We start from the raw sequence: 26,015 nt of genomic DNA on the forward strand, positions 1-26,015 counted from the left end.
TCATATCATTACTTAATATGTCAGAAGCAGCAGTGGAACTGGTGGCCACCAGACTGAGAATATGCAAAAAAGAAAAAAAAAAAAAAACTGACAAATGAGCTAATTTCAAACTACATGTAACTTCAAACACCGATTCCTAATTTCCATCATGCAACAAGTTCAGACACATCCAGCAGATGGCAGAACAGGTATATGGATGTTATATAACTAAAGCAAAGTTGCTTTTTCTGTGATTTGTTGCTTCAAACGTAAGGGCCCTGTCCCACTGGTGTTTAGGAGGATTTGCGTATGGATTGCGCACAAAATTGGCTCATAGTCGCTTAACATCCGCAATATGCGTGAAACATGCTTGTATGAGGCAGCCGACACCGCACACATCTGCAATTTATCCGCAGAGGCCACGTTTTTCCGTTTCCAGGATTTTTGAGCTGCACAAAATTTTGGCTGCGGATGACAATCTACCTACATACTCAATACATACATATACAATCTATGCGCTGTATATTCGCCGTCATCTGCTAATATCCACAACTGACAGGGATTTGCGGCCTGGCAGTGGACTGGGACAGTGTGTAAAATGGATATTTTGCGTGCCCATCATATCCACATCACAACTAAAATAAGTTGTAGCGACTGCATACAGATTGGCCACGAATAAAGCGTTTTTATTACATCTGCTTGCATCTGATTTGCGGCAGGATGCAAATCAGATGCCCTGGTTCACAGCTGGATGCCGTTCTTTGTTCTACTGGCTGCCACTCCTCTGCGCTGGACGCTGGTGTATATAAAATAATTATTTTGTGGCGTATTAATCATTTTATTCCTGCAAATTGCCAGTTGAAAACGGCTCTAATCACCTCCTGAATCACAGAGGAAGCTGCTGGGCCATGTCGTGCGTGAACGCTCCAGCTGCAGAGAGCATTTTGACACATCTAAAAAGGTAATATTTGACTTGTTTACATTGTCAAGGCTGATAAAACAGTTGCGTGTTTTCCTTTCTTGTCTGCAGCTGTTACAGTATTTATTCCTGTGTTTACAACAGATTTAACATCTTGTTATAATCGTTCAGACGAGCTGCGCTCTGGTGCGATCCTCTGACGTCACCACTCGCCCTGTTCACTGCTTCTTTACTCCAATCAACTTGTCCAAGACCAGCAAATGCTCCAGAGGCTGTATTGTGTGTGTTTTGCTTACTGATTTTCACAGATCTGGCAACTTGCTTCTGACGGATTGTTTGTTGCTGTGACGCACTCTGAACTTCACACAGTTGTATACACTTCTTTTATTTCTGTTTAGCACTCTTCTGGTTATTAATTGTATCTACTGTGAACGTTATTTAACAACAGTCCTGTTGTGAATCGCTAGCAGTTAGCATTCGCTAGCGGTTAGCTTTCACTAGCTAGGTCATCTAGGTAAGCTAGGACATCTTACTACTCATCACTAACTGAAGAAAATAAGAACAACCCCAGGTTTCTTTTCAGCACTGTAGCCAGGCTGACAAAGACTCAGTGCTCTATTGAGCCGAGTATTCCTTTAACTTTAACTAGTAATGACTTCATGACCTTCTTTGCTAATAAAATTTTAACTGTTAGAGAAAAAATTATTCATAACCATCCCAAAGACATATCTTTATGTTCGGCTGCCTTCAGTAATGCCGGTATTTGGTTAGACTCTTTCTCTCTGATTGTTCTGTCTGAGTTATTTTCATTAGTTACTTCCTCCAAACCATCAACATGTCTATTAGACCCCATTCCTACCAGGGTGCTCAAGGAAGCCCTACCATTAATTAATGCTTCGATCTTAAATATGATCAATCTGTCTTTATTAGTTGGCTATGTACCACAGGCTTTTAAGGTGGCAGTTAATTAAACCATTACTTAAAAATGCCAATCACTTGACCCAGCTATCTTAGCTAATTATAGGCCAATCTCCAACCTTCCTTTTCTCTCAAGCATTCTTGAAAAGGTAGTTGTAAAACAGCTCTAACTGATCATCTGCTAGGGAATGGTCTATTTGAAGAGTTTCAGCCAGGGTTAGAATTCATCATAGTACAGAAACAGCATTAGTGAAGGTTACAAATGATCTTCTTATGGCTCAGACAGTGGACTCATCTCTGTGCTTGTTCTGTTAGACCTCAGTGCTGCTTTTGATACTGTTGACCATAAAATTTATTACAGAGATTAGAGCATGCCATAGGTATTAAAGGCACTGCGCTGCAGTGGTTTGAATCATATTTATCTAATAGATTACAATTTGTTCATGTAAATGGGGAGTCTTTTTCACAGACTAAGGTTAATTATGGAGTTCCACAAGGTTCTGTGTTAGGACCAATTTTATTCACTTTATACATCCTTCCCTTAGGCAGTATTAGACAGCATTGCTTAAATTTTCATTGTTACGCAGATGATACCCAGCTTTATCTATCCATGAAGCCAGAGGACACACACCAATTAGCTAAACTGCAGGATTGTCTTACAGACATAAAGACATGGATGACCTCTAATTTCCTGCTTTTAAATTCAGATAAAACTGAAGTTATTGTACTTGGCCCCACAAATCTTAGAAACATGGTGTCTAACCAGATCCTTACTCTGGATGGCATTACCCTGACCTCTAGTAATACTGTGAGAAATCTTGGAGTCATTTTTGATCAGGATATGTCATTCAATGCGCATATTAAGCAAATATGTAGGACTGCTTTTTTACATTTACACAATATCTCAAAAATTAGAAAGGTCTTGTCTCAGAGTGATGCTGAAAAACTAATTCATGCATTTATTTCCTCTAGGCTAGACTATTGTAATCATATTATCAGGTTTGTCCTAAAAGTTCCCTGAAAGCCTTCAGTTAATTCAAAATGCTGCAGCTAGAGTACTGACGGGACTAGAAGGAGAGAGTCATTCTCACCCATATTGGCCTCTCTTCATTGGCTTCCTGTTAATTCTAGAATAGAATTTAAAATTCGTCTTCTTACTATAAGCTTTTGAATATATCATGGTCCCATCTTATCTTATGGACCTCATAGTACCATATCACCCCAATAGAGCGCTTCGCTCTCAGACTGCAGGCTTACTTGTAGTTCCTAGGTTTTAAGAGTAGAATGGGAGGCAGAGCCTTCAGCTTCAAGGCTCCCTCCCTCTGGAACCAGCTCCCAATTCGAATCAGGGAGACAGACACCCCTCTCTAATTTTAAGATTAGGCTTTTTAAAACGTTCCTTTTTGCTAAAGCTTATCGTTTATAGCTGGATCTGGTGAACCTGAACCATCCCTAGGTATGCTGCCTTCATGACTTAGGACTGCTGGGGGGTTCCCATGATGCACTGAGTGTTTCTTTCTCTTTTCTCTGTATGCACCACTCTGCATTTAATCATTAGTGATCGATCTCTGCTCCCCTCCACAGCATGTCTTTTTCCTGGTTCTCTCCCTCAGCCCCAACCAGTCCCAGCAGAAGACTGCCCCTCCCTGAGCCTGGTTCCACTGGAGGTTTCTTCCTGTTAAAAGGGAGTTTTTCCTTCCCACTGTCGCCAAGTGCTTGCTCACAGGGGGTCGTTTTGACCGTTGGGGTTTTTCCGTAATTATTGTATGGCTTTTGCCTTACAATATAAAGCGCCTTGGGGCAACTGTTTGTTGTGATTTGGCGCTATATAAATAAAATGTATTTGATTTGATTTAGGTCGACCCCCTCCCCTCTCCGTCGTTACTTTTTATAGCTGTTTCTTTTTTACCCGTTTAATACTTCTGTTCGTTTTTCAGTCGAACTGCTGTGAATGTTAAGTAATTATTTTACTCCTGTGTAAAATCTTAGGAGCGGCTAGCATTTTAACTAGCGGTTAGCTTGCGTTAGCTATTTCGGACCCCCATCATCATTTTTTCATTACATTTTTTTACACTCCTGTTACTTAATTAACTGTTTAGTGTATTTTATACCTGCTGCTTTTTTACCCGTTTAATACTTCTGTTCGTTTTTCAGTCGAACTGCTGTGAATTTTAAGTAATTATTTTACTCCTGTGTAAAATCTTAGGAGCGGCTAGCATTTTCACTAGCGGTTAGCTTGCGTTAGCTATTTCGGACCCCCAACATCATTTTTTCATTTAATTTTTTTTACACTCCTGTTAATTAACTGTTTAGTGTATTTTATAGCTGCTGCTTTTTTACCTGTTTAATACTTCTGTTAGTTTTTCAGCGTAACTGCTGTGAATTTTAATAAATTTATTTGCATTTGTGTGAGCCTTAGGAGTGGTTAGCTTATCCATTATTGGTTAGCTCATGTTTGCTTGGCTACATTCTTGAATTTCTTAGTGAACAAAGTACACTACTAATTCTACTTTACACCCTCCGTAAATCCTGTGTAATGTTGGAAGATAAGGTGGCTCTCTTAGAGAGTCGTGTTCGTAAGTTAGTGCAGCTTCTTAGCTCAGTGGAGTTAGATGTTACGGGCATTTCAGATGAGGTTAGTGTTGGGCCAGCTAGCGAACTCATTAGCATCAGCTTAGAAACGCCGGCTGTGGAGGACGGCTTTCGGACTGTGGCTAGGCTGAGAAGCCCCGTGCCCGGTTGTGGCACCCTGATCACACTCGCCAGTGCGAACTGTGAATCGGTTCTCCCCCTTGGATTTGCCAGATGTGAATTCTCTGAGCCCACAAGTGACTTCCACTCGTGTCTCCAGGCCGAAACACCGGATTTTAGTGATAGGGGATTCTATTACCCGCAAAGTCAGGTTACAGATGCCGGCTGATGTTAAATGTATTCCTGGGGCCAGAGCTCCCGACACTGCATCTCATCTTAGGGTGCTGACACTGCAGAAGGAAAGACAGACGAAGGAACATGATATGAGATATAGTCACATAGTTATTCGCGTTGGCACCAATGATATCAGGATGAAGCACTCAGAGGTCACAAAAATGGACACAGAGAGGACTTGTGACCTTGCCAGAAAGATGTGTCGGCATTGATTAATAGTCTCTGGTCCCCTCCCCTCCCGGGGTACTGATGAGGCATTTAGCAGGCTAACGTCGTTAAATAGGTGGCGGGAGCAGTTTTGTAGACAGCAAGGCTTTAGCTTTATTGATAACTGGCCTTCGTTCTGAGGCCGCCGTGGCTTGCTGATGCCAGACGGCCTCCACCCTACTGGGGAAGGTGCCGCCATCTTGTCTGCGAACATAGATAGAGCTCTACAGGGAGGGTAACATTAAGAATCTACAGCAGGCCACGGAGCAGGTGATTAGAGCCCCTGCAAGGCTTAGGACAAATGCGGGTGTGGAATCCATTAGCTTAGCAGGGAATTTAGTGCAGAAAATCCACTATGATGATAGCGCAGTTTATTTGCCAGGGAGGGAATTTCAACAAGTTGAGACTGTGGCCTGCTTCCGTAGTCATGTCCATAAAAATCACAGAGGGATATGCTTTCCAAACTTACTACCCCATTTACTATATTGGATTGATGTTGAAATGAGGATGGCCCAGTGGTTGTTCCAAATAGCAAAGATTTCATGTCTGCTACCTACAACGCGCGTGGAATGTCTTAAACCTAAACCTACTTCTGGCATCTTATATATGCTACTCTGACTCTGGAAACAACCCCTAAACCCAAACAGTTCAACTGTCACCCCATGAGGTCCTTAGACTGGGTCTCATTAACCTAAGATCACTGTCCTCAAAATCATTGTTGATCAATGATCTAATTATTGATCATCACTTAGATATGATTGGGCTATGTGAAACCTGGCTTAAACCTACAGCTGTCCTCACCTTAAATGAGGCCTGCCCACCAGCATATACATTTAGTCATGTCCCTCGTGATGCGAAGCAAGGTGGGGGTGTTGCTCTTATTTATAAATCTAGGTTTAGCTTATTAGCTGTTGGGGGTTACAAATATCACTCGTTTGAGCATCTGATTCTCCGCTCTGCTCAGGATATTACACATTGCCAAGGTCAGAAGAATAAAAATCAGTCGTATTACTTTGTCACTGTATATAGGCCTCCTGGCCATTATTCTGAATTCTTAGATGAATTTGGTGAGTTCATCTCTAACTTGTCAACTACTGTAGATAACATTCTGATCATTGGTGACTTTAACATTCGTATAAATAAGCCTTCTGATACCCTCTGCAAATCATTTATGGAAATTGTGGATGCATTAGGATTTCGGCAATGCATTCGGGATTTGACGCACATTAGTGGAAATACCCTAGATCTGGTTCTCGCACGTGGTATTGCTGTCACGAATATTGACATCATGCCTCTTACATCAGTGGTGTCTGATCACTCACTTATTAAGATTACAGTTTCGCTGCGTGTTTAGGGAACAACAACCTTATATATCATTACGGCGATGCATCAACTCCTCAACTAAGACTGAACTAGAAGCTAGACTGCCTGATGTCTTAGCTTCACATATGACAAATAGTCAGTAGACAGACTTGTGGATAGTTTAAACTCGGTGCTCAAAACTACACTCGACATGATTGCACCACCTGTGTTAAAACCACACTCCCACAAATCACAGTCACCTTGGTTCAGTGATTATCTGCATGACCTCAAGCATAAAGCAAGAGGTCTAGAACGGAAATGGTGTCGTTCAAAATAAGAAGTATTTCACCTTGCATGGTGTGATGCTATCTTAGACTATAAGCATGCATTAGTGGCTACAAAGCGGACTTACTACTCTGATTTGATCAACAAAATCAAGCATAACTCAAAGTTCTTGTTCAACACGGTGGCAACACTTATGCATGGACAACCACCTGTAGTTCGCTCTCCTTTTACAGCACAAGATTTCCTGGATTACTTTGGGAAGAAAATAGAAGACATCAGGTTAAACATATCCCGGCATGCCTTATCCCAGCCACTACACCCTGCTATTGAGGTGGGCGCCACTACTGAGGTATTACCTAGATTTACAGAATTTGATAGTATCTCACTAGGCATGCTGACAAAACTCGTAATGTCAACAAAAAGCACAACCTGTTTATTTGATCCTATACCAACAAAACTGTTTAAGGACCTGTGGCCCACTCTTGGGCCGACTGCGCTGGAAATTATTAATCGTTCTTTAACTTCTGGATCTGTTCCTAAATGTTTCAAATCTGCAGTGATTAAATCATTAAGAAACCTAATCTTGACCCTAGTGTATTGACAAACTATCGGCCGATATCTTACTGAGAATAATCTCTTTGAGCCACTGCAGTCTGCTTTTAGAAAATATCATTCCACAGAGACGGCTCTCACTACAGTGGTGAATGATCTTCTGCTTACAATGGATTTGGACACCACTACGGTTCTGTTGCTGTTAGATCTCAGTTCTGCATTTGATACAGTAGATCATCATATTCTACTTGATAGGCTGGAAATCATTTTGGGATTACTGGGAGTGCCCTTGCATGGCCGACGTCATACTTGACCAGTCGTTCTCAATGTTTTGTACAGTAACACTACCTCTAACCTTAGTGACATGAAATTTGGGGTTCCACAGGGGTCTGTCTTTAAAGGGCTTTTCTGCCTTTATATAGCACCCCTTGGGCACATATTGCAGCGTTTTGGGATTACCTTTCACTGCTATGCAGATGATACTCGGTTATACATGCCGATAACTGCTGGTAATCTCGTTCACATAAAATCCTTAGAAGATTGCCTTGCAGCAGTGAGAAGTTGGATGTCTAGAACTTCCTACTTTTAAACTCTGATAAGACTGAAATGATGGTTCTTGGTCCAGTGAGACATTGGCATCAATTTGATCAGTTAACTCTCAGCCTCGGCTCGTGTGTCATACATCACACTGACAAAATGAGGAACCTTGGGATAATTTTTGATCCTTCGTTGTCCTTTGGCCTCCACATTAGAAATATTACTAGGACTGCTTTCTTCCACCTGCGAAATATAGCGAAGATTCATCCCATCCTGTCTATGGCTGATACTGAGACCCTGATCCATGCATTTATCTCTTCTAGATTGAACTACTGCAATGTTCTATTTTTCTGGTTTTACCGCAGTCTAGCATTAGGGTCTCCAATTGGTTCAAATGCTGCAGCCAGACTTTTGACACGAAGCAAAAAGTTCGACCACATTACACCCGTTTTGGCATCCCCTCACTGTCCCAGTGAGATCAGATTTTAAGGTTCTGCTACTAACCTATAAATTATTCATGGACTGGCACCTCCCTACCTAGCTGACCTAATTAAACCTTACGTACCGGCCCGGGGCTTTACGTTCTCAGGGTGCAGGACTACTTTGTGTCCCTAAGGTGAATAAGACGTCTGCGGGTCACAGAGCTTTCTCTTATCGTGCCCCTGTTCTGTGGAATGATCTCCCTGCATCAATAAAACAGTCAGATTCTGTGGAGATTTTCAAGTCCAGACTTAAGACGCACTTATTTTCCCTTCATATGGCTACCACACTGGTACAGTTTTGTTTTACGCTTTAGTAATTAATATATTATTATTAATATATTATTAATATATAAGTAATTCATACTGAGACATTTGTCATTTTTGGCCATTTTTGCTGTGGACGACAACGAACGCCCGTACTTTGTATACTCAATTCATGCGCAATTAATCCTCTCCCCAGTGGGACAGGGCCCTAACTGAATAAATTGTATAGTCAGGAAGATTAAAACCAAACAAGAAAACACACATACTGGTTTTGGTTTCAGAGCTCTGTTGTAATGATCCAACCACAAAATGTTACAGTAGTTCAGCGGTCACCTGCAGATCACCAGTCCTGCACACTTTCAAACTCTCTCTGTGACATCCACTGCTAATTAACTAAGTTCTCAACCAATGAAGGATTCTGAACCATGTGACTTGGTTGCAGCAGGTACATACTGAATCCATGCAAGGTAGCTGACCCCCAGAAGCACGGCTGGTGGCTCCCCAGGAGCAAGGCTGGTGACCTCCAAGAACACGGCTGGTGACCTCCGGATGAGACCATAAGGCTATTGTGGTAGTTTGTTCACACATACGGTGGTGCCAAGTGCACACAGGGTGGCTGAGTGGGAATATTGATCAGAACTGTATCCTCTCACATTATTTGTGTCACAGCTGTGCCAATCACGGTTGAGTAAGATGAAAATATTTCAACAAATGGAGAGATGCCGAAAGGCACAGAGTGAATGAATGAATCCATGACAACCAGAAACCTGCAGCCAAAGGCAGATGGTGCCTTTTATATTTCAATTTGTGATAACAGAACTTCCATCATCAGTATGTTTTCTAAAGCGGACAGTTTTATTTGACTGCAAACTCACAGAATAGTGTCATATATTTGTGGCAAACAATAAAAAAAGCCATTTCTAGGACTTCATTAAATTGAACACTACATCAACAAAAACAAATGCAAAACTTTGGTTTTCACTCATTTTTCATGAAGTAAAAGATCCGTAGATTTATATGCAGACCAAAGTCTTACTTCCCTTGAATTTTGTGAACTAATTTGGTAAAATCTGTAGCACTTCATCTTTATTAAGTTAATTCATCCCCCTAAGGGCTGTAATTAAATAGCATGATTAGTGTCCTCTATAAAATGTGTAGCTACTACACATTTAAGGTGCCTGTTTCTAGATCAACTTATTAACAAATACTCATTCTATATAGGTAACTTGCAATTTGGGGTTGATAGGTTTAATATACTTGAGATGAATATACTTTAGATAATTTAGGATAAACAAATAAATAAAAATGCCATCCTCCTGGAAAATGTCATTAAGTACATTTAGTGCTGTGGTGTACTTAGGCAGACTAAAAATTAGTTATAGGCTACTTGCATTGATTCTTTTCAGGCTCCTTTTACTTCTAACACACTACATTTCAAATGGAAAGCAGCTGTCACACTGCGACAGACTGAGAAAACTCATGAGTAACGGAAACAAGATTTTGATATCTGTTCATGCCCGTATTCTCTGATAATATTCCTTTTCTCAATCATTAAATGTATTCCTTGTCAGGTGATACTGGCGAGTCAGTTGGAAAGTTTTTTTTTTGCATGCTCCAAATTTTGAGCAGACGGAGGGGGAGCTTTCTCGCAGATTTCACGTGTGACTACCATTTCGTCCTCTACTTGTCCGCTAGCTTGCCAGTGGCTGTCTGGTAGACGTTAGTTATATTTCTTCATCTTCCATTTGTGTCTGGAAGCACTGAACACCCACATTCGGTGATTGTCCTTTCATTCAGCTCCAAATCCACTGGAGACAGACAGATTAGGGCAATTTTTTTTTCCACTGGACAAATTATTTAAAGGATATGTCGCACCGAAATCATAACAATTTTGGCCCGGCAGCCATCCGATGATCCACTGGGATTACTTTGTGCACTTCTGTGACTGGTTTCAAAGCTGCGGCATTCACAATAAACAGCTACTGAAACGTCCGAAAACAAAGTACTCGTGAGTACTCAGGTGTTTCCAACAAGTGACATCGCTACTAGAAGCGTCCCAGGGTAGCTGGTAACATTAAGAACGGAGGCACAGATTGATTCCAAAGTTTACATAAGTGTGATGTTGTGTTATGATGACTCGTTTTTAAGTGATAACTGTTAATTTTGATGTAGTCACGGTAAAAGCTGCAGCTCCATGAAGGTTGATGTGCAACTGCAGCCATAAATGCAGCCTGTCAACAACAATTTCTGCTGCAGGATCAGTTTTGTGCACAATTAATTATGACTGTTGTTGTCAATAAAATCTAAAAAATACATCTGTTGCCGGGGGAAAACAAGCATCTCACACTCACACACACACAGCGAGCTCTGAAGCACATACACACACATTCCAGCTCCAAATTTACAATCTCTCAAAGTAAAAAAAAAAAAAAAAAAAAAAAAAATCTATTCACAAAAAACAAAAGGGGTAAAATCCTGAACTTTGCCAGACTGACCGTCGTGTTATGGATTAATTTCCCAATCAAAGAGATCGCCAGCTGCAGCACTGCCTCTCTCACTATCGTGGCATGTAAAATAACCTCCTTGAACTTCTAGAAATAATGTATTCTGACTTTTTCCAATGTAACAAATCCATCTCCGTGTGCAGGCAGTCTGTTAAAAACAGTGTCAGATGTCCCACGTCCATGTCCACAGCTTCAGTAAACCAGCATCCACACAAACAGCGCATCTCCACACTTTAGGCTCCAATATCTGACACTCTGAAAAAGTTAAGTATTTCGTCTCCTCTCTGTAAATCTGAGCCATCACTTTCGAACGGCAGCTCAGATGCTTCGTTTTTTGACGGAGCAGGTTCGTTTCCCTCTGTCCGTCAGTCATTGGGATATTTCTGTTTTGTTAATAAGGACGTCACACACTGAAAAATGCAGAGGATTGCCGAGTGAAACTTTTTCACTCGGAAATGCACCTGCTAACGCTCAGAGTGACAGGAATAAAATACATCAGAGATCACTAATTGTTAGTACATGTGTGCGGAGAGACTTACAATTATGAGTACTTTTATGTTGTCTTACTAACTGGGATGTTAAAAAACATGAGACACGCCCTTTAAATCTGTTCTAATCAGTTTACTCAATCCATCATGGTGTGACTACACGTTAAAATACTGTACTTTTTACTTCATTACTTTTATCTCACAATTTTATTTACGTTACTTTACAATTTTTTTATTGTTCCATAGATCTGTTCAAAATTCAGTGTTGGTTGAATGAATTTTGGCATTTGACAATAAATGTTATGTTGATGGATAAATTATTAAGTATCGTAATTATTAGTTTTGAGGTCTACCAGATCAAGGAAAGCAACTGAACTTCATTAAGTTAATCTGAAAAACAAAGAGGAGTTTTTCTTTTTTTTTTAATCAAAGGTGCTATAAAGGATTCAGAAGGATTAATTGCATACTTCTACTCCGATGCATTTTCTATTCGCCATGCCGTTACTCCTTACAAAAAAACAAAAAAAAAAAAAAACACACACACACACACACGAAAAAAGTCATTTTTTCACCCAGAGACACCACTGATTACTAGTGACTGCAACGAAGTCAGGCCGATTTGTCATGAGGCATGTCCGGTAGGCTTTTTTGCAGTTGCACACTTGGGGGAGTGTTTGTCAGGAAAATGATAATTTCTCTACATTGATTACAGACCTGCAGTGGGTCTGTAATCAAATTTCTGCAGCGCTGTTTTGCTTTGAACCTTGAACCAATCGAAGCAGTGATTCGCAAGTCGAAGCAGTGCTTCGATCTACGATTCGTGGATTGATTTTTATTTCGCTTTATCCTAATTTTTTCCCCGCTAAAACCCTGAAGAGCATATGTCTGTGAGTAATATTTAATATTTTAATGTTAAACCGACCTGTTATGGTCTTCTGAAACAGTTGATAGATGTATTTTATAACTTAAAAATGGGACCGATGCTAATGCGTTAGCATGTCCATGGCATTTTCAATGTTAAAGTTAGCATTAAGCTGTTCACATCAGCACATTTGTATTGATTTGTTTTCTGTATAAATTAATGCCTCAGCATTCGTTGTCGTAAAAGAGTCAAATTGTAATTTTTTAAATTTGTTTATTCATATATTATAGCAACAACAATAATAGTCTACATAATAGACAATAATAGTCAATAATAATAGACTAATAATGTTACAATACAATTTTAGAGAAAGAGACAAAAAGAACCTAATGAAACAAAACAACAGAAAAGATAAAACCATGTAACAATGAAAATAAATAAATACATATAGAAATAAATAACTGTTTCCTGTGAGCACCTAGTGAGTAGCCTACTCTCATCTAGGTTTTGAAACCTTGTTTCTGAAGTGTTTTTGTGTGATGTGCACAATTTTCAGTATTTTGACTAATACTACCAGTCATTTATAAGCCTAGATAAACTTTAATAAAAAAAAAAAAATCAGTCCGTTTTTGATTATTAACATTTACTTGTACTTTTACTTTCAATACTTGAGTACATTTAGTTGTACATTACTTGTCATACTTAAGTACAATAAATACTACATACTTTAAGACTTTTACTTGAGTAGCATTTCAATCAGTGACTTGAACTTCTACCAAAGTCATTTTTTTAATGGGTATCTGTACTTTTACTTAAGTGTGATTTTCCGGTACTTTATACAACACTGATAAGTGGTTTCTTGCCTCACAGCAAAAAAGATCTGTGGTTCAAAGCTCATCTTTGTCCAACTTAACGTGTCCTGAGTTGTGTCAGGAAGGTCGACTCAGGTAAAATTTGTACCAAATCCTCGCTCGCCCTGGCAGCCAAAAGAATCATACACAATTTGTGTTGAAAAGTGCACACATAACAATAAAACTAAATTATTGTGAAGTGCTACATAAAGAGTTTTTTATTAGCTGTACTATGAAAGTATTGCAATCCACAAAGCTAATTAATATCTACTTCACCATCTAAGGTTTACATTAATTTTACTGAGGCAATGAGCTGGTTTATTGCAAATCAAGTCAAATTAATTGTATTTTACAGTGCAACATTTGACCAGCAGTAAATCTGAAGGACATAAAACTCTGGTTCTCCGCTTCAAAGTTTCCAACAGCTCCAACATTTAACACCCAGTACAAAGAGTCTCAACCAGGAATCCACAACTACTAGTTACATAGTACTAAATAGTAAAGTTCATTTTCAGAAAAGAAGCTTGTATAAAGTGCCCAGAGTTTTTGTTAAAAGCAGACAACAAATTCTTATTCCTATGCATTTTGACCTGCCGAGTTCAAAAATTGCTATTGGCATGTTGTATCTTTACCACTTCATCCCCTAATTTGCATAAAGCAAAATGGCTGCCAATTACATAAAAAAAAAATCCATAATTTTGGTTGTCCATCCATCCATCCATTTTCTTCCGCTTTATCCGGAGTCGGGTCGCGGGGGCAGGAGCTCAAGCAAAGCCGCCCAGACCTCCAGATCCACACACACCTCCCCCAGCTCCTCCTTGGGGAAGCCCAAGGCGTTCCCAAGCCAGCCGACAGACGTAGTCCCTCCAGAACCGGTGACAAAGGGCAGCCCTGGCGGAGGCCAACGTGCACTGGAAACAGGTTTGACTTACTACCACTAATACGAACCAAGCTCCTGCTGCGGTCCTACAGGGACCGGATAGCCCTTAGCAAAGGAACCCGGACCCCGTACTCCCGGAGCACCCCCGACAGGGTGCCCCGAGGGACACGGTCGAAAGCCTTCTCCAGATCCACAAAGCAGATGTGGACTGGTTGGGCGGACTCCCATGAACCCTCGAGCACCCGATGGAGAGTGTAGAGCTGGTCCAGTGTGCAGCGACCAGGACGAAAACCACACTGCTCCTCCTGAATCCGAGGTTCGACTATCAGTCAAATTCTCCTCTCCAGTACTCTGGAATAGACCTTACCGGGGAGGCTGAGGAGTGTGATCCCCTGTAGTTGGAACACACCCTCCAGTCCCCCTTCTTAAACAGAGGGACCACCACCCCGGTCTGCCAATCCAGAGGCACTGTCCGCGACCGCCACGCGATGTTACAGAGGCGTGTCAGCCAAGACAGTCCCACAACATCCAGAGACTTAAGGTACTCAGGACGGATTTCATCCACCCCAGGAGCCTTGCCACCGAGGAGCTTTCTAACCACCTCGGTGACTTCGGCCTGGGTAATGGATGAGTCTGCCTCTGAGTCCCCAGTCTCTGCTTCCTCTTTGAAAGACGTGACGAAGGGATTGAGGAGATCCTCGAAGTATTCCTTTCACCGCCCAACAACATCCCCAGTCAGGGTCAACAGCTCCCCACCCGCACCGTAGACAGTGCTGGTGGAGAGCTGCTTCCGCCTCCTGAGGCATCGGATGGTTTGCCAGAATTTCTTCGAGGCTGACCAATAGTCCTCCTCCATGGTTTCCCCGAACTCCTCCCATACCCAAGTTTTTGCCTCTGTGACCGCACAGGCTGCGGCACGCTTGGCCTGCCGGTACCTGTCAGCTGCCTCTGGGGTCCCACCTACCAACAAGGACAAGTAGGACTCCTTCTTCAGCTTGACGGCATCCCTTACTTCCGGCGTCCACCACCGGGTTCGGGATTGCCGCCGCGACAGGCACCAGAGACCTTGTGACCACAGCTACGAGCGGCCGCATCGACAATGGAGGTGGAGAACATGGTCCATTCGGACTCCATGTCTCCAACCTCCCCCGGGATCTGGGAGAAGCTCTCCGGAGGTGGGAGTTGAAGACCTCGCTGACAGAGGGTTCCGCCAGTCGTTCCCAGCAGACCCTCACGATACATTTAGGCCTGCCAGGTCTGACCGGCTTCCTCCCTTCCCAGCGGATCCAACTCACCACCAGGTGGTGATCGGTCAACAGCTCAGCCCCTCTCTTCACTCGAGTGTCCAAGACATGTGGCTGAAGGTCAGATGATAAAACTATAAAGTCAATCATCGACCTCCGGCTCAGGGTGTCCTGGTGCCACATGCACTTATGGACACCCTTGTGCTCAAACATGGTGTTCGTGATGAACAAACTGTGACTAGCACAGAAGTCCAACAACTGAACACCACTCGGGTTCAGATTGGGGAGGCCATGCTTCCCGATCACCCCCCTCCAGGTCTCACTGTCGCCGCTCACGTGGGCATTGAAATCCTCCAAGAGAACAATGGAGTCCCCAGTCGGAGCGCTGTCTAGTACCCCTCGCAGGGACTCCAAGAAGGTCAGGTACTCTGCACTGCCGCTCAGCCCGTAGGCCGAGACAACAGTGAGAGACCTATCCCTGACCCGAAGGCGTAGGGACGTGACCGTCTCGTTCACCAGAGTGAACTCCAACACATGGCGACTGAGCTGGGGAGCAATAAGCAATGCAACCCCAGCTCTCCACCTCTCCCCGTGGGCAACACCAGAAAAGTGGAGCGTCCAGCCCCTCTCCAGGAGTTGGGTACCAGAGCCCAAGCTGTGCGTGGAGGTGAGCCAGACTATCTCTAGTCGGGCCTCTACTGGTGGTTGGCTCTCACTGCGGTATTGTATCACTTCCTGTTCCGGAGCACAGCGGTGTTTTGCTGTATCCGTTAGCTGTTTAATCTGCGCAGTTAGATTGATCTAGTTACCTAGATAATGATTTGTTTCACAGTGTAATCTTCACGTGCCTTAACTAAAGCACTCCCTCTGCTGAATCACCTCTAAATTATTTACACATTATTCACTTTGTGTGTTTTTAGAAATCCGCTAGCTTAGTGCAGCTACTAGCTCTTAGCGGTTTAGCATGGCGGCTTCTCCTGCTCTCCCGCACTTTTCTGCTCTGGGTGTGAAATGTTTAGTTATTCCTCGGCCTCCTTTAGCAGTAATGGTACTTGTAATAAGTGTAGCTTATTCGTAGCTTTGGAGGCCAGGCTGGGCGAATTGGAGACTCGGCTCCGCACCGTGGAAAATTCTACAGCTAGCCAGGCCCCTGTAGTCGGTGCGGACCAAGGTAGCTTAGCTGCCGTTAGTTTCCCTCTGGCAGATCCCGAGCAGCCGGGAAAGCAGGCCGACTGGGTGACTGTGAGGAGGAAGCGTAGCCCTAAACAGAAGCCCCGTGTACACCGCCAACCCGTTCACATTTGTAACCATTTTTCCCCACTCGGCGACACACCCACCGAGGATCAAACTATGGTTATTGGCGACTCTGTTTTGAGAAATGTGAAGTTAGCGACACCAGCAACCATAGTCAATTGTCTTCCGGGGGCCAGAGCAGGCGACATTGAAGGAAATTTGAAACTGCTGGCTAAGGCTAAGCGTAAATTTGGTAAGATTGTAGTTCACGTCAGCAGTAATGACACCCGGTTACGCCAATCGGAGTTCACTAAAATTAACATTGAATCAGTGTGTAACTTTGCAAAAACAATGTCGGACTCTGTAGTTTTCTCTGGGCCCCTCCCCAATCGGACCGGGAGTGACATGTTCAGCCGCATGTTCTCCTTGAATTGCTGGCTGTCTGAGTGGTGTCCAAAAAATGAGGTGGGCTTCATAGATAATTGGCAAAGCTTCTGGGGGAAACCTGGTCTTGTTAGGAGAGACGGCATCCATTCCACTTTGGATGGAGCAGCTCTCATTTCTAGAAATCTGGCCAATTTTCTTAAATCCTCCAAACCGTGACTATCCAGGGTTGGGACCAGGAAGCAGAGTCGTAGTCTTACACACCTCTCTGCAGCTTCTCTCCCCCTGCCATCCCCTCATTACCCCATTCCCGTAGAGACGGTGCCTGTTCCCAGACCACCAATAACCAGCAAAAATCTATTTAAGCATAAAAATTCAAAAAGAAAAAATAACATAGCACCTTCAACTGTACCACAGACTAAACAGTCAATGTGGTCTATTAACATTAGGTCTCTCTCTTCTAAGTCCCTGTTAGTAAATGATATAATAATTGATCAACATATTGATTTATTCTGCCTTACAGAAACCTGGTTACAGCAGGATGAATATGTTAGTTTAAATGAGTCAACACCCCCGAGTCACACTAACTGCCAGAATGCTCGTAGCATGGGCCGAGGCGGAGGATTAGCAGCAATCTTCCATTCCAGCTTATTAATTAATCAAAAACCCAGACAGAGCTTTAATTCATTTGAAAGCTTGACTCTTAGTCTTGTCCATCCAAATTGGAAATCCCAAAAATTTGCTGTTATCTATCGTCCTCCTGGTCGTTACTGTGAGTTTCTCTGTGAATTTTCAGACCTTTTGTCTGACTTAGTGCTTAGCTCAGATAAAATAATTATAGTGGGCAATTTTAACATCCACACAGATGCTGAGAATGACAGCCTCAGCACTGCATTTAATCTATTATTAGACTCAATTGGCTTTGCTCAAAATGTAAATGAGTCCACCCACCACTTTAATCATATCTTAGATCTTGTTCTGACTTATGGTATGGAAATTGAAGACTTAACAGTATTCCTTGAAAACTCCCTTCTGTCTGATCATTTCTTAACATTTACATTTACTCTGATGGACTACCAAGCAGTGGGGAATAAGTTTCATTACACTAGAAGTCTTTCAGAAAGCGCTGTAACTAGGTTTAAGTGTTATATGGCTGGGGGGGGGCCTGGCTGCCGGTTTGTTTGTCTGTTTGTTTTCCTCCCAGGTGGCGTGCATTTGGGACTGAGTGGCTGTGTTGCTGAGGCTGTCAGGACCTCACCCTGATCACCTGCGACTTGTCAGGACTCACAGCTGAGGTGCATCTGGATGGATTGGAGCATGTTGGCATTTAAGACTGGAGTGCACAGTGTGTATTTGCCAGAGACTCGACCTTGTGACCAGACGGGTGAGATCGTCGTCTCGGGAGCCATCTCATCAGCAGCGGATGCTGAGAAACGTCCAGGTTTGATGCACGGTCTGTGAAAGAGGAGGGGGTGAGGTCTCACGCTCGTCAGCACACTTCCTGAGGTACGTTGGATTTTGTGACTAACAGTTATACAGTCAGTAAATGTGGTGTCCCTCACACCTTATTGTATTGAGCTGTATGTTAGTCATGTATCAGCTTCCACTGCGGTGGAGTTTTGTGAACGGGATGTTCCATGCCTGCAGGTTGGAAGCTGATCAGCAATCAAGCCAGGAAGTGTTTGCTGTTTGTACACCTTTAAGTGTTCTGTGTGTAGAGTGTGGACTCACATAATGGTTCCTTCTTTCACAGACTCGGTTGTTGCGGCCACCTGGGGGGTGTCGGCGGGGTCCTTGGGTCCGAAACAGCTTCTGGCTCCGGACCGTTAGCGCTGCTGGGAGCGCACCACGCCAGGCCGCACCTTTTTGTATTATCACTGTTATGTATTAAATTCAGTTAGCCTTTGTACCGTGCTCTGCTTATTTCATACTGGGTCCTTCAAATGCTGGTCGGTTCTCCGAGCTGCGTCCGACACATAACAGTAGTCTCTGGCCAAACATCACGGACCCAGCGTTAGCAGAGACGGTAACGCGCCGGGGAAGGCGGCAGCAGACGTTCAGTGGTTATCCGGATCAGTTGCGGGGCTCTCCGCCCGGAAGGTGCGTGTTTGAGACCCATTACTGGATACTGATTTGTGCTCTCTTGCAGCCGTGTTCCTGTGTTTGTGCCTTATCCGTGGGTCGTGGTGGAGTGTGACTGGCGACGGCTTCGCGTCACGCTCCGACCGGATAAGAGGTTTAAACGGGAGCTGCAAGAGTGCGTTTGTAATGGGTTCACGCGCACGGCGGAGCTCTGTTAGCACGGGTCGCTGGGCTTCCTGTGTTACAGTCGTAGCCCCGTTTCCCCGGAGAAAGGTAACTACTGCGTCTGTTGTATCAGCTCCGGCGTTATTTAGTTGAGCACATTTTGGTTGTGTGTTGCACTCAGCTGCGCACACAAAAGCAGCTCGTTTGTTTTTTTCTGTCGCCCAAGGGGTTTTTTCATTTTTAGCACTCTGGTTCCCCCTTGTGGTGACTGAATCACGGTACCGTCAAGCTCTGGAGTAGGAACAGGTGTGTTCCATTTGGTTGAGCTTGACGGTATAACTCACTGATTTGTTTTGTGTTGGTTCATTTTGTGTGGGTGTTTTTTGAGTTGGTTTTTGTGTGGGCTTTTCTTTTTTGTTGTCCACTATTTGTCTGGGGGTGTGACCCTGTAGCCTTTGCTAACCAAGAACAAAAACAAAAAAAAAAAATAAAAAAAAATAAAAACGGGGACCCAAACAACTGTGTGTTGGTCTGTTTTTTTTGTCTTTTGTTTCTTTTTGTTTCACATCCCCAGGGTTAGATGGAGCGGTCCCCTGGGGGGTGATGGGGTGGTATTTGGGTTGTTTTTTCTCTTTGTTTTTTGTTGTGCCCTCTCTTCTCCTCTGACTCCAGCCGGGTGTGCCGTAGTGTCGGCAGTGCTGGAGGGGTGCAGTTAGGTTGTGCTGGGCGTTTCCCAGGTGGCCTCTGCACCCGGGAGGGGAGGGGGGGGGGGGTTTGGGGTTTTTTTGTTTTCCCTCCCCCAGTTTCCGCCCTCAGGGTTTGACTGTGGTGTCCTCTGGGGGGGAAAAGGCGTTGGGTCCATCTAGCCGTGGACGGCCGGGGCTGGGTCCATTGGTCGTGAGGGGAGGCGTCTCCTGGGGTTGACGAGTGGTCCTCTGGGGGGCGCTGGTAGTCCCCGTGGGTGACGGTGGATCCCAGAGGGACCTCGGCCGTGGTTATTACTCCTGGAGCTGGCGGGTGGCCCTCTGGGGGGTGTTGGTCCCTGCGTGTCGTTTGGGGGGGAGGAGGGGGGGTATTTTGGCATTTTTGTTTGTGAGTTTACATGTGGGTTGTTTTTCTTTTCTCCCCTTCCCTGGGGTTTGATGGGACGGTCCCCTGGGGCGGGGGGGGGGGGGGGTGTTTTGGTTGTTTTGTGTTATGACTAATCACACATGTTTGGTTAAAGGCTGACCGCACAGGTGTAGGAACTCCTGGTCACACCTGTGCTGAGACTGTCAAACAAGGGCAAAGATGCAGCCAGTGCAACCAGTCTGTTGGAGGACGAACGCAGACGCGGTTTCCAGCCATGGTCCCTGGAGGGGGGTGTTTCTCCTGGGCCAGGTGTGTGTGGTCGCCGGGAGGCTTCCCGTGAGGGTGGGGTACTGTTATATGGCTGGGGGGGGCCTGGCTGCCGGTTTGTTTGTCTGTTTGTTTTCCTCCCAGGTGGCGTGCATTTGGGACTGAGTGGCTGTGTTGCTGAGGCTGTCAGGACCTCACCCTGATCACCTGCGACTCGTCAGGACTCACAGCTGAGGTGCATCTGGATGGATTGGAGCATGTTGGCATTTAAGACTGGAGTGCACAGTGTGTATTTGCCAGAGACTCGACCTTGTGACCAGACGGGTGAGATCGTCGTCTCGGGAGCCATCTCATCAGCAGCGGATGCTGAGAAACGTCCAGGTTTGATGCACGGTCTGTGAAAGAGGAGGGGGTGAGGTCTCACGCTCGTCAGCACACTTCCTGAGGTACGTTGGATTTTGTGACTAACAGTTATACAGTCAGTAAATGTGGTGTCCCTCACACCTTATTGTATTGAGCTGTATGTTAGTCATGTATCAGCTTCCACTGCGGTGGAGTTTTGTGAACGGGATGTTCCATGCCTGCAGGTTGGAAGCTGATCAGCAATCAAGCCAGGAAGTGTTTGCTGTTTGTACACCTTTAAGTGTTCTGTGTGTAGAGTGTGGACTCACATAATGGTTCCTTCTTTCACAGACTCGGTTGTTGCGGCCACCTGGGGGGTGTCGGCGGGGTCCTTGGGTCCGAAACAGCTTCTGGCTCCGGACCGTTAGCGCTGCTGGGAGCGCACCACGCCAGGCCGCACCTTTTTGTATTATCACTGTTATGTATTAAATTCAGTTAGCCTTTGTACCGTGCTCTGCTTATTTCATACTGGGTCCTTCAAACGCTGGTCGGTTCTCCGAGCTGCGTCCGACACATAACATTAAGGATATGATTCCTTCTTTATGTTCTCTAATGCCATATACCAACACAGTGCACAGTAGCTACCTAAACTCTGTAAGTGAGATAGAGTATCTCGTCAATAGTTTTACATCCTCATTGAAGACAACTTTGGATGCTGTAGCTCCTCTGAAAAAGAGAGCTTTAAATCAGAAGTGCCTGACTCCGTGGTATAACTCACAAACTCGCAGCTTAAAGCAGATAACCCGTAAGTTGGAGAGGAAATGGCATCTCACTAATTTAGAAGATCTTCACTTAGCCTGGAAAAAGAGTCTGTTGCTCTATAAAAAAGCCCTCTGTAAAGCTAGGACATCTTATTACTCATCACTAATTGAAGAAAATAAGAACAACCCCAGGTTTCTTTTCAGCACTGTAGCCAGGCTGACAAAGAGTCAGAGCTCTATTGAGCCGAGTATTCCTTTAACTAGTAATGACTTCATGACTTTTTTGCTAATAAAATTTTAACTATTAGAGAAAAAATTACTCATAACCATCCCAAAGACGTATCGTTATCTTTGGCTGCTTTCAGTGATGCCGGTATTTGGTTAGACTCTTTCTCTCAGATTGTTCTGAGTTATTTTCATTAGTTACTTCATCCAAACCATCAACATGTCTATTAGACCCCATTCCTACCAGGCTGCTCAAGGAAGCCCTACAATTATTTAATGCTTCGATCTTAAATATGATCAATCTATCTTTATTAGTTGGCTATGTACCACAGGCTTTTAAGGTGGCAGTAATTAAACCATTACTTAAAAAGCCATCACTTGACCCAGCTATCTTAGCTAATTATAGGCCAATCGCCAACCTTCCTTTTCTCTCAAACATTCTTGAAAGGGTAGTTGTAAAACAGCTAACTGATCATCTGCAGAGGAATGGTCTATTTGAAGAGTTTCAGTCAGGTTTTAGAATTCATCATAGTACAGAAACAGCATTAGTGAAGGTTACAAATGATCTTCTTATGGCCTCAGACAGTGGACTCATCTCTGTGCTTGTTCTGTTAGACCTCAGTGCTGCTTTTGATACTGTTGACCATAAAATTTTATTATAGAGATTAGAGCATGCCATAGGTATTAAAAGGCACTGCGCTGCGGTGGTTTGAATCATATTTATCTAATAGATTACAATTTGTTCATGTAAATGGGGAATCTTCTTCACAGACTAAGGTTAATTATGGAGTTCCACAAGGTTCTGTGCTAGGACCAATTTTATTCACTTTATACATGCTTCCCTTAGGCAGTATTATTAGACAGCATTGCTTAAATTTTCATTGTTACGCAGATGATACCCAGCTTTATCTATCCATGAAGCCAGAGGACACACACCAATTAGCTAAACTGCAGGATTGTCTTACAGACATAAAGACATGGATGACCTCTAATTTCCTGCTTTTAAACTCAGATAAAACTGAAGTTATTGTACTTGGCCCCACAAATCTTAGAAACATGGTGTCTAACCAGATCCTTACTCTGGATGGCATTACCCTGACCTCTAGTAATACTGTGAGAAATCTTGGAGTCATTTTTGATCAGGATATGTCATTCAAATCGCATATTAAACAAATATGTAGGACTGCTTTTTTGCATTTACGCAATATCTCTAAATTAGAAAGGTCTTGTATCAGAGTGATGCTGAAAAACTAATTCATGCATTTATTTCCTCTAGGCTGGACTATTGTAATTCATTATTATCAGGTTGTCCTAAAAGTTCCCTGAAAAGCCTTCAGTTAATTCAAAATGCTGCAGCTAGAGTACTAACGGGGACTAGAAGGAGAGAGCATATCTCACCCATATTGGCCTCTCTTCATTGGCTTCCTGTTAATTCTAGAATAGAATTTAAAATTCTTCTTCTTACTTATAAGGTTTTGAATAATCAGGTCCCATCTTATCTTAGGGACCTCATAGTACCATATCACCCCAATAGAGCACTTCGCTCTCAGACTGCAGGCTTACTTGTAGTTCCTAGGGTTTGTAAGAGTAGAATGGGAGGCAGAGCCTTCAGCTTTCAGGCTCCTCTCCTGTGGAACCAGCTCCCAATTCAGATCAGGGAGACAGACACCCTCTCTACTTTTAAGATTAGGCTTAAAACTTTCCTTTTTGCTAAAGCTTATAGTTAGGGCTGGATCAGGTGACCCTGAACCATCCCTTAGTTATGCTGCTATAGACTTAGACTGCTGGGGGGTTCCCATGATGCACTGACTGTTTCTTTCTCTTTTTGCTCTGTATGCACCACTCTGCATTTAATCATTAGTGATTGATCTCTGCTCCCCTCCACAGCATGTCTTTTTCCTGGTTCTCTCCCTCAGCCCCAACCAGTCCCAGCAGAGGACTGCCCCTCCCTGAGCCTGGTTCTGCTGGAGGTTTCTTCCTGTTAAAAGGGAGTTTTTCCTTCCCACTGTCGCCAAGTGCTTGCTCACAGAGGGTCGTTTTGACCGTTGGGGTTTTTACGTAATTATTGTATGGCCTTGCCTTACAATATAAAGCGCCTTGGGGCAACTGTTTGTTGTGATTTGGCACTATATAAATAAAATTGATTGAATTCATTGATAATCGGTATCTCTCAACCTCCAGCACAAACTCAGGCTCCTTCCCCCCCCCCCAGCGAGGTGACATTCTACGTCCCAACAGCCAGGGGCTGTGAGTATGGACCGGGCCGCCGGGCCACCCACCCTTGACCGCCACCCAATCCTCTCTGCACCCGACCCCCATGGCCCCCTCTGCAGGTGGTGAACCTGCAGGAGGGCGGGCCCACGTCACTCTTTCGGGCTGAGCCCGGCCGGGCCCCATGGGCTGAGGCGCAAGCCCCAACCCCAGGCCTGGCTCCAGGGTGGGGCCCCGGCTCCGCCATACCGGGCGACTTCTCGGTCCTTAATTTTTTTACTGGTCATGGGAGCATTTTGGTTGTATATGTACTATAAAAGCAAACTAAACATCCTTTTCTATGTATTTTGACCTGCTGATTTCAAATGTTGTTGGTGTTAGCAATCTGTCTTTACCCCTTCATTCCTAATTTGCATAAAACTAAATGGCCACTCTTCATGAAGCTTTTCAAAAGTCTGCTTGTGTTTGCCTTAGAAGAGAAAATAAAACTTCTATTTATTTTGACATGCTGTTTAATTATTGTTGTTGGCAAGCTGTATCCCTGTCTCTGTATCTATCTCTTTTAGCCCTAATTTGCATAAAACAAAATGGCCGCCCGCTTCATCAAATTTGTCAGAATTGTGGTGCCATTTGCTTTGGATGAGAAAATACAACTTATATTTCTATGTAATCTGACCTGCTAAATTTAAATATTGTTGTTGGAAAGCTGTATCCCTACTCCTTCACCCCATAATTAGCAAAAAATTTATTAATTTCATGACTGCTTGGTATTGTTACCGGTAAAAAAGTAAGCTCTCTTTGATTTGGCCAATGCAAGCAAATGAGCAAAATTAAGTAAAAAAAAGAATGATACTTTGAAATGAAACACATTTCTTGGATAAATATGCATGTCCCTAAAGGTGACATGTGGCTAAAACTGTTCTAATAGTTTGCTTCTGCTGCCATGAGATCACCACAACCAGCAAGAGCAATGTGAATATATCCATCAAACTCTGCAGTGTTCAGTATCTTTTCATTCATCTTGAAGGTCTCAACATTGTGCAAAGTCTTGTCAGCCTTCTCCTCCTGGAATAATATGCAAAGGGCCCATATGAAAGTACTGGAGGCACTTCTGAGTCTTGCAGCTGGAACAGTGGAGAGACCTGCAATGGGTTCCTCAGTGTCTTGAGACATTGACCTTTTCTCTAGTCTCTTAATATTTGTCTTGTTGGTGAACCAGCTGTAACAGGATCTGTGCCATTTTAGAGACGTCTCATCAGAACTCAATATCCTCTCAGTTGTGAGTTTGTTCTCCATATCTTTAAGCTTGTGACGGACTCTTGCACTATCCTGTAATGTAGCCCTTCCTTTGTTACTATCCTGACCAAGATTTTCTTTAGTGCAGTCCTGACAAATGATGCAGACATCACCATCCACTGAAGAATCTCGGTTCATGCTGCCTAAGGCCTCCATTTTTCAATTCAAGACAACAGAGATTGTTAAATAAGTATCGTGAACAGTCAAAATGTTCTGATCACCACTGAAATCTGCAACAAGGGAAAGTGCTAACAAGAGGAAGTCACTCCACAACTGAAGTGATGAACGCAACTAAACCTAAATGCTATAGAACACAGAGATTCAAATATATTATCTTACTACCTAACACTTTCAAGATTATATGCAAATAAATACAGTGACAAGGGACACTGGCAACCTAACAGTGTATGTAAAGAGAATCAGCAGACAAAAGACAACACAAATCTAAGGGCCCTGTCCCACTGGCATTTAGGAGGATTTGCGTATGGATTGCGCACAAAATTGGCCCAGATTCGCCAAACATCCGCAATATCAGTGTAACATGCCTGTATGAGTCAGCCGTCATCCGAACACGCCTGTGATCATCCGCAGAGGCACGCATGTCCTCAGCCAGGATTTTTGAGCTGTTCAAAAATCTGGATGCGGATAACATCCGCCTTACATACTCCATATATACTCAATTCATACACAATACATACTCTATGCGCTGTATATCTGCCGTTAACCGCTGACATCCGCAACTGACGGGGATTTGCGGCTTGGCAGCGGACCGGGACAGT

General features: G+C 43.7%; 1 protein-coding gene across 3 annotated transcripts in view; it reads right to left on the minus strand.

Moving 5' to 3' along the window:
• Positions 1–26,015, minus strand: part of nsmfb (NMDA receptor synaptonuclear signaling and neuronal migration factor b) — a 165,500-nt gene that overhangs the window by 25,342 nt on the left and 114,143 nt on the right. The gene's annotated exons all lie outside the window — the stretch shown is intronic.

This window comes from Thalassophryne amazonica, chromosome 5 (genome assembly GCF_902500255.1).
Source record: "Thalassophryne amazonica chromosome 5, fThaAma1.1, whole genome shotgun sequence".
In the NCBI taxonomy this organism is placed as follows: Eukaryota; Metazoa; Chordata; class Actinopteri; order Batrachoidiformes; family Batrachoididae; genus Thalassophryne; species Thalassophryne amazonica.